This window comes from Ranitomeya variabilis, chromosome 4 (assembly GCF_051348905.1).
Source record: "Ranitomeya variabilis isolate aRanVar5 chromosome 4, aRanVar5.hap1, whole genome shotgun sequence".
NCBI lineage: Eukaryota > Metazoa > Chordata > Amphibia > Anura > Dendrobatidae > Ranitomeya > Ranitomeya variabilis.
Window position 1 is genome coordinate 589195727 of NC_135235.1, and position 16659 is coordinate 589212385.

A 16659-nucleotide genomic window follows, 5' to 3' on the forward strand; every position below is an offset into this window, starting at 1 on the left:
GAGAAAGTCAGAAGGCTCCATACACATTAGATTGTGGTCCTTCAGTCAGCTCTCCAATAACAGCTTGAGCTTATTCATAAAACAGTTTTTTTTAGGTTTCACGTGTAGTCCTATCTGCACATGGACTGTACACTGGCCCTGTAATAGTCAAGGACACAATTCACGTGAGAACTTTTCCACTCAGACCAAGAGAGTCAGATTGGATTGTGCTATATGACATATAAAAACGTACAGACCTCTGGTCCTATCCTTGCAATATTCATGTGAACAAGACCCTAAGGTTAGTGTTAGTGTTGGGTAGTGGGGAGCCAAAGTTGAGGATCACCAAATCCCTGGGGGCCTTCTTTACCTTGGGCTTTCAAATTGGTCAACGCATGGTGCTAGTGACATACAGAGGACATCGGAATCTCCACCATACACCAAGCCTTAATGTCTTACCACCAAGTGTAGATCTATTACACATCATGGCATAACAGAACAGAGTACGCCATCCTTGCCAAAACCAACTGCCATATTGTCTTCTAGATACACTGCCTAATAGTCCTGAACTCCAGGACATTTATTTCCTGCTGGTCATTTTTAAGGGGAAAATAAAAATTACTTGACGATTTAGTGGTGGCGACAGCAGCATTTTATAGGAGCCCTTTAAGATTGTGGATAGAATGTTTCTTGCACAACAGTACACATTATTACCTGCTGAAATATACAAGGAGGGCACACAAGCAGCAGTATCCCAGCAGGCGGCGCTGCCCCATAAAGGGTTTTTATTGGGATAGTAATGGCGACCCCTGTATGCTGGCACCTTCTATAAAGGTCTGCACCTTGGCTAATGTCCTGGATTCCTGTGTACAGTAAACACACAGCACAGCGGGGCACCTCTGTCATTGTAAATGGCTTTATTTGGGGTAAAAGCCCTCCGTTCCCCCAGACAATGTGTATTGTCACCATAAAACAATAATTACTGACTTGACAGCCTGTGTCTATGAACCCATGGGCCTTTCATCTGCACCTAGATGTGTTGTATCCATTATATCTTTTTTTTGATCATCCTGATTGCTACTTTATTATACAAATTTTGCAACAGTTCAAAATGATTTGTCATTAACCCCCGGGCACTGCAGCCGGTATTGGTAGAAACTTTTTTTTTTTTTCTTCTTCTTCCCTGCCATCCAAGAACCATAACTTTTTAATTTTCCGTCGACAATGGGATTTATTTTTTGTAAGACAAGTTTTATTTTTTATTATTGACATCATTAATTAGATCTAGTGTTGAGCGAATATACTCGTTACTCGAGATTTCTCGAGCATGCTCGGGGGTCCTCCGAGTATTTTTTAGTGTTCGGAAATTTAGTTTTTCTTGCCGCAGCTGAATGATTTACATCTGTTAGCCAGCATAAGTACATGTGGGGATTCCCTACAACCAGGCAGCCCCCATTCTGATCTCCAACAATGTTTTTAAGAGGTCTGAATAAAGTTAAAAGTTCATTATCAAGAAGACGTGCTGGAGTATCATGGATTCAGTTTGCATGCAGGCTTGGACGCTATTCCATGCCCCTTCGTGGATAACTGCACCTGCTGCGGACAATTCAAGGGTGATGAACTTTTTTCTTATATCCTATAGATTAAATACCTTTAGTAAAACATTTGGAGGTATTTTATTTGTATGTAGTTAGATCCTTCCTAATGGCCCAATCACGAGATTGACACCAGCGCGGTAATCATATGATTACCATAGAGTTGGATTTTTTAGAACTTCCTCCCTCCTCCTAGCACCCACCCACCCCATATAACACGGAGAAATAGTACATCCCAAGATTGTAATGGCGTTCAATGACAGGACATGAATTTTAGGGTAATTCTGTCCTCCCAGGTGTGTGCTCAAATCATCTGGCTCCAGGCAAAGTTATTTTTATTGTCAGCTATAATTAACCACACAAGCTGTACGAGCTGACATCAGCACTCAAAGGGGGAAGGTCTGGGTTTTATAACACCGTGTTCCTAAAAAAGAGAAAAAAAGCTAGGGCCAATGATACTGTATATATATAGATATGTACAGTATATATCAAGAAAATGAGGTGTAGGCCCTAAAAATATACATGCACCGATTCAGCAAGAACAATCAACTATGAGATGGAAATAGGCCTGAAGAAGACCGAAACCAAAGCTTATGTCCACACTTAGGCCGGGGTCACACTGGTGTGTGCAATGCGAGAAACTCGCACGAGTCTCTCGCCTCAATACCTGGCACTGCCGCCGGCACTCGGGACCGGAGTGTGCGGCTGCATGTATTTCTATGCAGCTGAACGCTCCTGTCCCGAGTGAGTTGCACAGGCAAGTGTGACCCCGGCCTTATTTTAAGGGCCTCAATCACTTACTTACCTTGCCTTGATGGATTTATAAGTATCATTTCAAGGAGTAACATTTAGTATAATTTACCTTAACCCCTTAAGGATCAGGTAATTTTTCATTTTTTTTTGTTTTTCTTTTCCTTCCCCTTTTTTTTCCAAGAGCCATAACTTTTTAAAAACATTTTTGCTGACATTACTGTACAACTTTTATTTTATAATTTGTACCTTTAAAATGGAAAGTGCTGCGAAATATGTTGACGCTTTAGAAATTATTATTACTTTTGAATTACACCATCCATTTTACCATGCCATGTTATGGAAAATGGGGAAAAAAATCCAAATGCAAAGAAAATGTACATTTTTTTTAAAAAAAAATGCATCTCTGTAATTGTTTTTTTTTTTTTTTTTCATGGCATTCGTTACGCAGTAAAAATCCCCCCAAGCAATATAATTCTCCAGGTCAGTACGATTACGGTGATACCAAACTTGCTATTTTTTTTTATTTAAGATAATGAAAAAAATAGGACATTTAAAAAAAAAAATGCTTGTGTCACTATTTTCCATCCTTTACGTTTTCCAGTTAATGGAGGTGAGGGGATGTTTGTGGTGACCTAACACTTTTATTGATATCATTTTGGGGCAGACACAACATTTTGATCCTTTCTTATTGCTCAGCTTCTGAGCCCGCTTCATAAACCCACTTCCGATGAGTGTTAGGCTGGGGTCACACATGGCGTAAGACAATACGCCACGTATTATACGTCCGTACTACGGCCGTAATACGGAGAAATGTTCCCAAAATAGTGATCCGTAGTCAGGGTGTGTCAGCGTATTTTGCGCATGGCATCCTCCGTATGTAATCCGTATGGCATCCGTACTGCGAGATTTTCGCGCAGGCTTGCAAAACCGACATCTAATGGATTTATGTGCTCAAATGTTCGGGAAAACATATATACAGTATATATATATATATATATGTCATTGTGACACATATATATATATTCTGTATTTAGATTTCAATCAGCGCGATATCTGTGAACAGCCGGTAATTCAATTGCCGGCTTTTCATTTCTCCTGCACAAACCCGACAGGATATGAGACATGGTTTACATACAGTAAACCATCTCATATCCCCCTTTTTTTTGCATATTCCACACTACTAATGTTAGTAGTGTGTATGTGCAAAATTTCTGCGCTGTAGCTGCTAAAATAAAGGGTTAAATGGCGGAAAAAATTGGCGTGGGCTCCCGCTCAATTTTCTCCGCCAGAGCGGTAAAGCCAGTGACTGAGGGCAGATATTAATAGCCAGGAGAGGGTCCATGGTTATTGGCCCCCCCGTGGCTAAAACCATCTGCCCCCAGCCACCCCAGAAAAGGCACAGCTGGAAGATGCGCCTATTCTGGCACTTGGCCACTCTCTTCCCACTCCCTGTAGCGGTGGGATATGGGGTAATGAAGGGTTAATGCCACCTTGCTATTGAAAGGTGACATTAAGCCAGATTAATAATGGAGAGGCGTCAATTATGACACCTCTCCATTATTAATCCAATTGTAGGAAAGGGTTAAAAAACACACACACATGATTGAAAAGTATTTTAATGAAATAAACACAGCGGTTGTTGTAATAATTTATTGTTCTCTCAAATCCATTTGCAGTCCCTCGCTTGGCAACATAATAAACGCACAAGATACATACCTTCTGATGTACTGTCAGGTCCAACGATGTAATCCATCTGAAGGGGTTAACTAATATTACAGGCAGGAGCCCTGCTAATGCAGCTGTGCTCCGTGCCTGTAATCCCCGGCGAATGAATGAAATGTAGGTCATTGACCTACATTTCATTCATTCGCGGTGAGGCGCCCTCTGGTGGATGTTCTCATGAACTGCAGCCTGGGAACTTTTTCCCACGCTCCAGGTCATATGAGGACATCCACCAGGGGGCGCATCACCGCGAATGAATGAAATGTAGGTCAATGACCTACATTTCATTCATTCGCCGGGGATTACAGGCACGGAGCACAGCTGCATTAGCAGGGCTCCTGCCTGTAATATTAGTTAACCCCTTCAGATGGATTACATCGTTGGACCTGACAGTACATCAGAAGGTATGTATCTTGTGCGTTTATTATGTTGCCAAGCGAGGGACTGCAAATGGATTTGAGAGAACAATAAATTATTACAACAACCGCTGTGTTTATTTCATTAAAATACTTTTCAATCATGTGTGTGTGTGTTTTTTAACCCTTTCCTACAATTGGATTAATAATGGATAGGTGTCATAATTGACGCCTCTCCATCATTAATCTGGCTTAATGTCACCTTCCAATAGCAAGGTGGCATTAACCCTTCATTACCCCATATCCCACCGCTACAGGGAGTGGGAAGAGAGTGGCCAAGTGCCAGAATAGGCGCATCTTCCAGATGTGCCTTTTCTGGGGTGGCTGGGGGCAGATGTTTTTAGCCACGGGGGGGCCAATAACCATGGACCCTCTCCTGGCTATTAATATCTGCCCTCAGTCACTGGCTTTACCACTCTGGCGGAGAAAATTGCGCGGGAGCCCACGCCAATTTTTTCCGCCATTTAACCCTTTATTTCAGCAGCTACAGCGCTGAAATTTTGCACATACACACTACTAACATTAGTAGTGTGGAATATGCAAAAAAAAAGGGGATATGAGATGGTTTACTATATGTAAACCACGTCTCATATCCTGTCGGGTTTGTGCAGGAGAAATGAAAAGCCGGCAATTGAATTACCGACTTTTCACTAACAGCGCTGCGTATTTCTCGCAAGTCACACTGCTGGTCCGTGTGGAATCCGTATTTTTCTCGCCCCCATAGACTTTCATTGGCGTATTATTTGCGCAATACGCTGACAAACGCAGCATGCTGCGATTTTGTACGGCCGTAGAACGCCGTATAATACTGAACCGTAATATACGGCTAATAGGAGCAGCCCCATTGAGAAGCATTGTGCCGTATGTAATGCGAGTTTTACGTACGTAGTTTTTGCGCTCTTACGTACGTAAAACACGCATGTGTGACCCCAGCCTTAAACATATAGCGCTTGTACATATAGCCCTTGTCTTTAAGGGGTTAAAAACTCAAAGAAAAAATCCAGTTTTGAAAGTAGCTCTCCTCTAAGTCACTGTATTTTAACCCCTCAATGACTGCCGATATGCCTTTTAACGGCGGCAGTTAAGGGTGCAAAAATTAAAAGTTTGAAAATTGCAAAATTGCAAATTTGCAAAAACTGGTCAGAATTGTAATAATTGGCTTGATCATTAAGTACCAAATTGACTCTGTCACTAAGGGGTTAATTGATTTTACAAGAATAAATAATAAAATAATATGAATAAAAAGAAAAAAAAATAGATAACAGACCCATTAGGACGTCATAGGAACAGGAAAACCAGAGCAGTGAGAATTGATCCCCGAAATTAAAGACCAGGAATTATTAAAGTTAATTATTTTTTCATACTTTGGTGGCTATTTTTATTATACTGTTTGTTTTTTTACTTTCTTTTTTTATTTAAAGGCATGCCCTTTTATAGTCAGTCTTTTGTATTTTTTTTAATCATTTATTCAATGGAATGAAAGAAAGAAATACAGAACATCAAAGTAGTCACAAAAGTTTAAAGTAATAATCAGTAATTATTCATTTCTGTACAATTAAATAAAAATTGACTCCTCCTATTCTCAAAATAAAATGTTACCATATTTAACCCAGCAGAGAATAAATGACCACTTTCTCTCGAATCTAACCCAAAAATACAGGACGGCATTCTCATCCCCCCATCTGATGGGGATTGGACTCCACAGGTCTCTGTCTTCCGACCACGAACACCTGGACCGTCACTGATAATAAATTATGAAGAACTTCTTGAGGCTAAATTTAAAAAAATAAATAAATCACAATTTACAGTTAAAAGTATTTTCCATGTTATCGCTGCGTCTCTTCCTAATCTTTTCTGTCTAGGGGAAGCTATGAGTAAAACGCATGCTCAAGTGTGGTATTTATGGATGCATGTAAATCCTACGGAGGCGGCTTGTAACCTCATGGGCGAAAAAAATCACTTTTATCATAACTGCAAAAAAAACTGGTGCAAAGGATTCTGGGAAATGTAACTAAAGTAGGTCAAATCCTGAGCTCATTTCTAGGATATCTGTCATTAGGTTCTCTAGGGCTATACTTTTCCTACATTAGTGTAAGTCACCACCCAATGGGCTAAAAAAAAGTGAAATCTGCCCTGGGTGCCAATTTGTGATGCCCAGGAGGGTTGTCACTCCCTTTCTCACATGTAACTTTGAAGTGAGATTCTTTACTTTGATACTTTGCAGAATTTGCTTCCTGGTCCAGGAGGCAAATTTATCTTGGACCATGAAGAAAGGATTTTAATTTCTTAAATCAACCTTTTTACATGTCAACAAACGCTGTACGATAGGCAGAGAAAGTTAATTTTTGCCAAAACATTTTACCAAAATTTCCATGAAACCAATAGCTGTCCAAGATCTATGACACAAAGCCATGGATCATGAAGAAAGGATTTTATTTTCTTAAATTAACCTTTTTACATGTCATCAAAAGCTGTATCATAGGGAAAAGATGCTAATTTTTGCCCAAAATATTTTACCAAAATTTCCATGAAACCAATAGCTGCACAAGATCCATGACACCAAGCCATGGATCCATGACAATGACAATGGGCTTTTTGTAAACTTAAGGGAAAAATGTTTACTAATTTTTTATCTCAGAAAAGCCAATAATAAAAAAAAAAAATAGATTAGTAACGATAAAATGATAGACGTGAAAAATCAATTTGGGTGCCAATCAGTTGTGCACTCATTATTATAAGGGTCAAAAAGGTAAAGGAACAAATATACATTACATTCACTCCCTTTTTTTTTATTTTTCTGCCAACATAGACTTATAAGGCTTATTTTTTGCAAGACGAGTTATAGTTTTGAATGCTGCCGTTCATTTTGCCATACAGTGTAAGGAAAAATAGCAAACAAAATTCCAAGTGCTTTCAAATGGTTAAAAATAAATGTAATTCCACCTTAGTTTTTAGGTTTTATTTTTACCGCATTAATTTTGCAGTTAAAATAATTTGACCTTATGATTCTCCTCGGCAGCATTGCGATTCCAACCTTGAATATTTATTTTTTTTTTACTACTATAATGCTTTAAAAAAAATTGGAACTTGAAAAAAAAATTGGGTTTGTGCCACCATTTTAAAAGACCCCCAATTTTAATGTTCCATTAGGCCGGTTTCACACGTCAGTGGCTCCGGTACGTGAGGTGACAGTTTCCTCACGTACCGGAGACACTGACACGTAGACCCATAAAAATCAATGCATCTGTTCAGATTTTATTGATTTTTTGCGGACCGTGTCTCCGTGTGCCAAACACGGAGACATGTCAGTGTTCGTGGGAGCGCACGTATTACACGGACCCATTAAAGTCAATGGGTCCGTGTAAAACACGGACCTCACTCGGACGTTCTCCGTCTGGGGTCCGTGTGCGTGCAGGAGACAGCGCTACAGTAAGCGCTGTCCCCCCCACATGGTGCTGAAGCCGCGATTCATATGTTCCCTGCAGCAGCGTTTGCTGCAGAGAAAATATGAATAATAGTGTTTAAAATAAAGATCTATGTGTCAGCCGCCCTCCCACCCCCTGTGCGCCCCCCCGCTGTTCAGAAAATACTCACCCGCTCCCACGTTGGCTGTCACTCCTTCCTCTCTGCCCCGCGCCTTCTACTGTATGCGGTCATGTGGGGCCGCTCATTTACAATCATGAATAGACGGCTCCGCCCCTATGGGAGGTGGAGCCACATATTCATGACTGTAAATGAGCGGCCCCACGTGACCGCATACAGTAGAAGGCGCGGTCAGACCAGGAAGCTGTGACAGCCAACGTGGGAGCGGGTGAGTATTTTCTGAACAGCGGGGGGGGCGCACAGGGGGTGGGAGGGCGGGTAACACATAGATCTTTCTTTTAAACACTATTATTCATATTTTCTCTGCAGCAAACGCTGCTGCAGGGAACATATGAATCGCGGCTTCAGCACGATGCAGGGTACCACACGCTCCGTGTGGTACCCACTCGCCATACGGGCGGCACACGTGTGCCGCACGTATGGCCTACGTGAGTTCCCAGGCACACGGACATGGATAACTCCGGTACCGATTTATTCCGGTACCGGAATTATCTGGACGTGTGGGACAGCCCTTAAAGGAATTATTTTTCTCGTGGCAAACTGGTGTTATCATTTATCTCAATTAGGGTACATGCTATGTTTTGGTAGATTTTTATTGTATTTTTTATAGGAGGTACATAGACAAAGTAACAGCAAATTTGTCAATTTCATTTATTTTTCTCTATGAAATTTACAATAAGGGTTAAACGTTTTTCTAGACACTTTTACAGACACTGCAATACCAAATACCGTATATACTCGAGTATAAGCCGACTCGAGTTTAAGCCGAGGTACCTAAATTTTCCTCAAAAATTGGGAAAACTTATTGACTCGAGTATACGCCGAGGGATGAGATGCAGCAGCTACTGGGTCCGCAAGTCTCCCCTCTCCCCATCAGTCCGCGAGTCTCCCACTGGGGTGTTTCTTACCCACTTCTACACAGCAGGAGAGAGAGAGAGAGAGAGAGAGAGAAAAAAAAAAAAAAAGAGAAAAAGAATCCACATTGACTTGCATTGGGTTTCGTGTTCCGGTCCGGAACCCGACCTCACAGTAGAATCGGCCGATTTCACGCGATCCGACTTTCGAGAAGGTCGGGTTTCACAAAACCCAACTCGATCCTAAAAAAGCAAAAGTCGCTCAACCCTAGTCGTGAAGGCAAGCGGTAGCCGTACGGCAGGCGGAGATTGCGGTGGGGGTGACTCGAGTATAAGCCGAGAGGGGCACTTTCAGCCTAAAAAAATGGGCTGAAAATCTAGGCTTATACTCGAGTATATACGATAGTTTTTTACTTTGTTTTGTACATTTCTTATTTCTAACTAGAAAAAAAAAAGTTTGTAATATTTTGTAAAACTTTTCACTTCTTTGTTTCAGTTGCAGTTGCGATAGTCTGATCGCTTGTGCAATACACTGCAATATTTCAGAACCTCATAAAATGAGCAAACACCCTCTAGTAAGTAAATAAATAGTAATAGTGCATGTAAATAACATGGGGTAGAGAGTTAACAGAAGGGATCTGGTCCTGATCTGCCCTTATTATGTTGAGGTCTGGTGACACATAGTGAGGCGAACTACAAGAGTTAGGTACTGTCCAGACCGGATACACCTTGTCGCGGTGGGATGGCTTTTACTTTTCTTTGAGCAAAACAATGTTTATTAAATACACTATTATTCACATGCACTATTACTAGGTATGTGATCATTTTGTTTTTATCTAAGGTTCTGCTTGTTAAATGGCCACAGTGTGACAACACACCTATAAATTGCTCTTATACCAACATGTGCTCCGGCTCAATTTTTTTTAAGGTTTTGGTTTATTGATGGATACAGTAAAAATAAATCTCCTTTGATGCTCAGCCTGTAGCTGGATATCATAGGAGAAACAACATGACAGGCATGGGGGCATTTAGTAGGCCCGTGGCCATGTGAACTCATCAGTTCCCCACAATCAGGGGTTGATGAGTGCCCAAATGAATTGCCAAGTCAGACTGTGGTGCTTAAATGCCATTGTCAGTAATTCACAGCAGCATGTAAGTGGTTGACAGCAGTGATTGGCAGTAGAGTTGATTGATGCTGTTAAAGGCAGATGCCAGCCATGCAATATAACCAGCATCTGCCCTGAGTTGGAGCAGGATCAGCTCTGGAGACCGCCGCTCTAAACACATTGACCATTGACATGCTCCATTAAATAATAGTACATCATGGAGCATTAAGGGGTTCAAATTGACCAAATCAATCAATTTCTTTTCTCCGGAAAATGAGCCACTGCCAAATATGTCAAACAGTGACTTTCTCCCCTCTCCCTATTAAAGAAAAAAAACACTTGATCAAGCCAAGCATTTGTCTGCGGGAGATGGGAGAGATCACTGTTGGCCGAACAAGTATCCATTCTACAGCAGATTCCTTTGTATGGGCACCTGAAGTCAGTGGTTGGGGCACTAGCAAGCCACTCTGCCATGGCCTGGGTATTTAGACGATGGGTTATGGCAGCAAACTGTTTGTCCCTAGTGAAGGAAACCCTATCTACAGCTCAAAATAAAGTCTACCATGAATAGTTGGACATCTTGCACCTCCATGAACATATTCTATGTTGTCTACTTTTATAAGGATATCTGTCAAGCTCTTCCTTCCTCCATAGAATTTGAAAAGCCCCAATGATCATCTCCTATCTCAGTAATGGGAAAATATGTTTCACTGAATACAGATTTTATCCATGAATTGAAAATGAAAAATTAGTCCCGGAGGAGAAAGAAGCAGATTTCTTGAATAAGATGTGTTACAAAGTTGCTTATGTACTATTGGTTTATTTAAGAATATATTTTTACTTTTAATCTAGTTTTTATGTTTTAATATATAATATATTATATTTTTTATAAATGTTTTATTTTAGTATTAATCTATTTTTTTTTTTACTTTGCAGCCCATATACTGGACAATCACTCCTATGGTTGACTCACCCTGATATCCAGTTTTCACAAATCAATCTTTTTATTTGACTTTTTTTTCCAAAAGTTGACAAGTTAGCCATTAATGTATTTTTTTTTTCATTTCTATACAAATCCTCTGATTAATCTCCAACTAAAATAATTTTTGGTTTCTAGCAGATAATCAATCAAAAAAAGTCACTTTAAAAAAAAAAAATTTGGGGTTTTTGACATACCCACTTGTCTTTGATATTCATGGACAGTCTTAAAACTTTTTTTTTGATCATTAGTCATGGACAGACCGAGACATAAGCCAGGCATCGCCGTGTCTATGGCCATGTTAATGGAGACGAGACTCGGAGTTCTAGAGTAAAAAAAAAAAAGAAGGTAAGAGATAAAGAGAATGAACACCTGTAAAGACAAGATGTGTATGATAAGTTATGATGCAATCACCTGGGGCAAAGGTTTGTACTGTTGACCTCTGATCCCTTCCCCCTGACCTCTCCAGTTTAACAGATTAACCCCAGAGTGTCATCGGCCAAGAAGACTTCGGGTTCTCAGAGGTCAGATATCAAAAGCACTTTTTAAAAACCCTCACTCCGAAACTATAAAACACAAGCCATAAATCACATGATCATTTTCCATGGGTGCACAGGTTTAGACAATGACTCCATATAGCACATAGATTTTTGCATTTTCCACTTTATTAATTTTAACCGTTATACAATAAATCATTTCTAATTACAAATGTTCTGAAATTTCAAAATGACAAATTATCGCTTGTATCAACATTTGAAGATTTCGGGTTTGAGGATTTTTTTTTTTTAGATTGGCAAATTGTCCATGGTAAAGAACTGAAAGTGGAGCCAGTAAGAAGTTAAAATCACTTGTTTTGTTTGTTTCCTTTTCTTTTACAAGAATTGATATTGTTCCAATATGAAACATTTTTGCCCCGAACTGAACAATTGTTAATATATTAATATCTGTGGTAGGGTGTTTGGGATTTTTGACTTCCAAGTTTTGCTGCTTATTTTGTTTTTAGCTCAATCAGACGTCAGTGTTTTCCACCTATGATAAAAATTGACTGATTATTCTGATCAGACTTTGGTCAGCGTTTGGTGGGGTCCGATTGTCATCAGTTGCTCCAAATTCTCCTTTCTGACAGTCCATGACTGCACTTGGATGTCATCTGAGTGCAGTCCGATATTTTTTTGCCCAGACCCATAGACTTGAATTGCTGATTTTGATCTGGCGCCCAGATCAAAATTGGACATGTCTCCGATATTTTCCTGGGAACCTTTGGTCCATACAAAATCATAGGTATGAGTGGTGTCCACAGGTAGCACTTTTCTGAGAAAACGGGACATGTGGCCGAGCCCTTCCCCTTCCAATATAGAGACACAAGTGAGTTCTAAGTTGGGAATATCATGGATACCTATTTAGATGGGCAGCACACCAATGTCCAGTTGGGAGATAGCCACGTGGTTTTCAGATATATAAAAAAAAGACCGGTTGCCCCTGGGAAAGTGACTATAGCTCCTGGCTTATTGTGATTGCAAGTCATCCCTGGTCACATCCAGTTCAGCTGAGTTATTTCAGTTTGTTCTTGTTCTTGTAGGTTACTTTCTGCAAACACAAAACAAAACAAGAACAAACAGATGTTTTAGCATTCATTTTGTTTACTTTTTACTTTTTCTTTTTAGCTGTCAATATTTTTCTTTTATCATTATTTAGCGTTCTTTTTATTTAAATGTAATTTTATGTACAAAATGTGATAACTATTAATAGTGAACCATTCCGTGACAAAACAATATATATTATTTCTTTCAGAATTTTAGTCACTTTACTTAGGTTTTTTTTACCAGTACATATTGCTTTCTTTCTTTCATTCTTTCTCTTCTTTCTCTTCTTTCCTTCTTTTTTTTCTTTCCGTCTGTCATTCTTTTCTTTCCTTCTTTTTTTTCTTTCCGTCTGTCATTCTTTTCTTTCTTTCTTTTTCTCTTTCTTTCTTTCTTTCTTTCTTTTCTTCTTCCTTTCTCTTCTTTCCTTCTTCCTTTTTCTTTCTTTCTTTTTTCTTTCTCTTCTTTCCTTCTTTTTTTCTTCCTGTATTTCTTTATTTCTATCTTTCTTTTCTTCCCTCTTTATTTCTCTTCTTTCTTTCCTTCTTTCTTTCATTCTTTTTTTTTAATATTTTTTTTCCTGATGTTTAATGTAATTGAGTCATCCCAAAATGTGACTTGCTGGCCCATCCTATAAAAGCTACAAAAACCTATTAGAGAAATTATTGGTTACTAACAGGATTGTTTTTTACAGTTAACCTCCCAAACTGGACGCTGGGTGTTGAAAGCGCACATTCCATTCTGTCATCTAACTTGGGGGCTAATTCACCTGGACTGTCCATCACAAAGTGATGTCACGCTGCATCTTTGTACACAAACAATGGTTTTTCCTTTGTTGTCCTAAGTAATTTTAGTTTAGACACTTATCAACAGATTAATCACATAAAAGAGCTCTGGATATTGGCATGTAAATGACCGTCCACCTCAAAAGAAAACCTTCATTAACATAGAAATGTTGGGGTTTTGTTTTCTCTACCTGTTCTTTTAAAGAAAAAAAAAAAACATAGTGTAGCAGGTCTGACTTCTTGGTGGGATTTTTCGGCCAAACTGGGATTTCAAGGGATTCAGTTTCAAAATTTTGGCAACTTTTCAAAAGATTAAAAAACACTTGTGCAGAATTGCACTAAAAAATGTCTCTTTTAGGGATTTGCACAAACCAAACGCATTTAGTGATTACTAATGTAGGGCTATTTTAACCCCGCAACGGCCAATTTTTTTTTACCTCCATGCAAAAGCCATAACTTTTTATTTTATTCCAGCAACATAGCCAAAGGAGGCCTTGTATTTTTTTTTTTTTTGCTGGTCGAGCCTTAGTTTTATGACACCTTACTATAATATATTTGAAAATGGGAAAAAAAATCCAAGAGATGTGAAATTGTGACAGAAACCCAATTCCGTTTTTGTTTTTTTTGGACTTTTATGGTGTTCATTGTGCAGTCAAAATGTCACACTGCAATACGATTTCCCCACTTGAACGCGATTACGGCGACACCAAACTTGTATTAGCTTTTTTATTATTATTTAAGTGGTGATTTTAAATTTTTGACATTTTTAACAATACAAATTGGGTTTGTGTTGCCATCTTCTGAGAGCCGTAACTTTTATTTATTTATTTTTTCTACCAATTAAGCTATGTGAAGGCTTGTTTTTTTGTGTGGCGAATGACGTTTTTAATGATATAATTTTTGGCTACATGCAATGTTTTGATTTCCTTTTTTTTCAAAAACTGTAATTCTGGCATCTCTTTTTTTTTTTCTTTACAGTGTTGACTGCACGGGTAAATTTTCTATCTTGATAGATCAGACTGTTGCGGACGCAGCGATATCAAATATGTTTACTTTTATTTTTTAAACTGGGAACAGAAAGGAGAATAACATTTTTACACGTTTAACTTTTTAAGAGAATTGTTTGTTTTTCTTTTTTTTTTAATTCTTTAGTTTCCTTTTTAGTCCCCTTAGGGTAATTACACCGGTTATCATTTGATTGCTTGGCCTACATACGACAATGTTAATGTATTCCACTATATAGTCAAAATAATATACTCTTATGAAGCCCAGCCATAACTGGGCTTCAATGGAGGACCATCTGTGCAGTTTTGAAGGTCTTCAGGAGACTCCTTGCTGCCATAACAACCTATGGCCATTTAAATGCCACAGTCATTCATTGACAGCGGCATTTAAATGATTAAACAGCAGTGATCAGAGCTAACTGAGCGCTGCTGTCACAGGCAGGTGCCAGCTGTGTAACGCTGCCAATATCTTTCAGGTACGGGGCAGGCTCACTTGCAACCTACAAGGCTTTACATGCTACTATTCCTGTAGAACAATCCCTATAGAACAAAGGCAGAGATTGGTGGAGTGGCTGTTTTCAGTGTGTCAACAACTGGTTCCAGGAGGCAAAGACCAATGGGCATTGGGTAAAAAAAAAAGTGAATCTAATTAAACGAATGATGGTGTTGTGTTTTGTTTTGTTGTTTTTTTTTTACATCACCAAAACTTATCATGCAAACAGTGTCTATGTAAACCCTAATTCCGTGTGAGGATAGCCTTACAGCAACCTAGAAAATAGTCGACAATAATTGGATGCAGCTAATTGTTTTCCGAAAAATTGTACTTTTTAATTTTCTTTGTAACGGTCTTCAGCTTAATCTTGAGACATCGTGAATTGGTGGATGAACGTTCTGTAGGAAAATCGACCTTGTACAAGCCTAGATAGGTCCATCTGCATCTTCTCCACCGTTATCTTGATAGTGTAAAGCCATCAGGTTGTTGGTCCTAATCTTCACCTTATTCCTTCTATTCATTTTTTTGGGGGGGTGGAAGACTTACAAATACTGTATTCGAGACATGAAAACAGTTACCAAGTGTCTTGTCCTGTTAGAAGTTGAATTACTATGAGTCAGGGCCCCTGATTGTTCTTGGAGTGAAGAACTTTACCTTTGGTTATGATTTGTGCTGTGACAATAGAGAATGGCGGTGGGTATGCTCTGAGATCTGTTTGTTAGGCATTGCTTGGGGGACGGTTGAGTCATTTCTGGCCCCTAGTCACCACATAAGGCTGTATTTCCCTGACAGCAAGGGAAGTCTTGAGATGTCCCAGTGACTCCAAACGTCTCAAACATTCACCAACGTGTGGCTACCTGCACTGATACCATTGTTGACAAACAGACTCGTTACCCAATCTCCGCTCATCAAGGTTACACCCAGCCGCAAGTCTATTAAATTAAATGATTGGAAACATGGAAATATGCCAACATGAGAAATGGTAATAAAGTTATTTTTATGAGATTACAGGGTAGCATTTAGGGATTTCATGTCAACATGTACACCCCCATCCCCCACCATAGATTATAATTTATATTAATCTGGGAATTAGCATGGTTGGATGGCTTTAACATCTAATCTGTGGAATGGCAAAAAATAATTCTTCTGGAATTGTAAATATACAAATAAAAAGAGTATGACATATAAATATAAAAACATGTAGCTGAACGATATAAACAAAATCCTAAAAGTACCCACTAACCCTAATCTATACATTTCAACACAATTAAAAACTAATAAAATAAATAAATCATAAAAATATAAAATTATGCAGTTGAAAACTATAAAAAATCCTAAAAAATAAACACTAACCCTAATTTATACATTTAAACACAAATACAATCCAATAAAGTATATTATAAAACTATAAATATATGTTGTTGAAAAATATAAAATAAATCCTACAAAAACACTAACCCTAACTTATGCAATTAAACACAAATGAAAACTAACAGTTTATATTAAAAGAATCAGACAAGAATGTTTTGGAATAATATGCAAAAATATATATTACAAAAATGCCTAAAAATATAAATTACAAATATGACAGCGTAAACATATAGCGTAAACAATAGACATAATTATGAAAGTGAAAAGAAAATTGGCTTTCAGTTGCATTGCATTCATTCATCTCTAGCTAAAGGCCAAGTACAAGTGAAAAAAAAAATTTACAAGTTTTAAGCAAACCAAACTTTTAAGCTTGTGAGTTTTTCACCTAGAGCCATAATACTGGAAAGGTGTGAAGCCGA

At 38.7% G+C, this 16659-nt stretch overlaps 1 long non-coding RNA gene across 4 annotated transcripts in view; it reads right to left on the bottom strand.

The window, feature by feature from the left end:
- Positions 1-16659, bottom strand: part of LOC143765938 (uncharacterized) — a 49686-nt gene that overhangs the window by 17065 nt on the left and 15962 nt on the right. For 3 of the 4 annotated variants that reach the window (XR_013213484.1, XR_013213482.1, XR_013213483.1), the window contains one exon: positions 11205-12594. This is a non-coding gene — a long non-coding RNA (uncharacterized LOC143765938). The remainder of the gene's footprint in view (positions 1-11204; positions 12595-16659) is intronic. The other variant, XR_013213485.1, reaches the window with a different exon arrangement.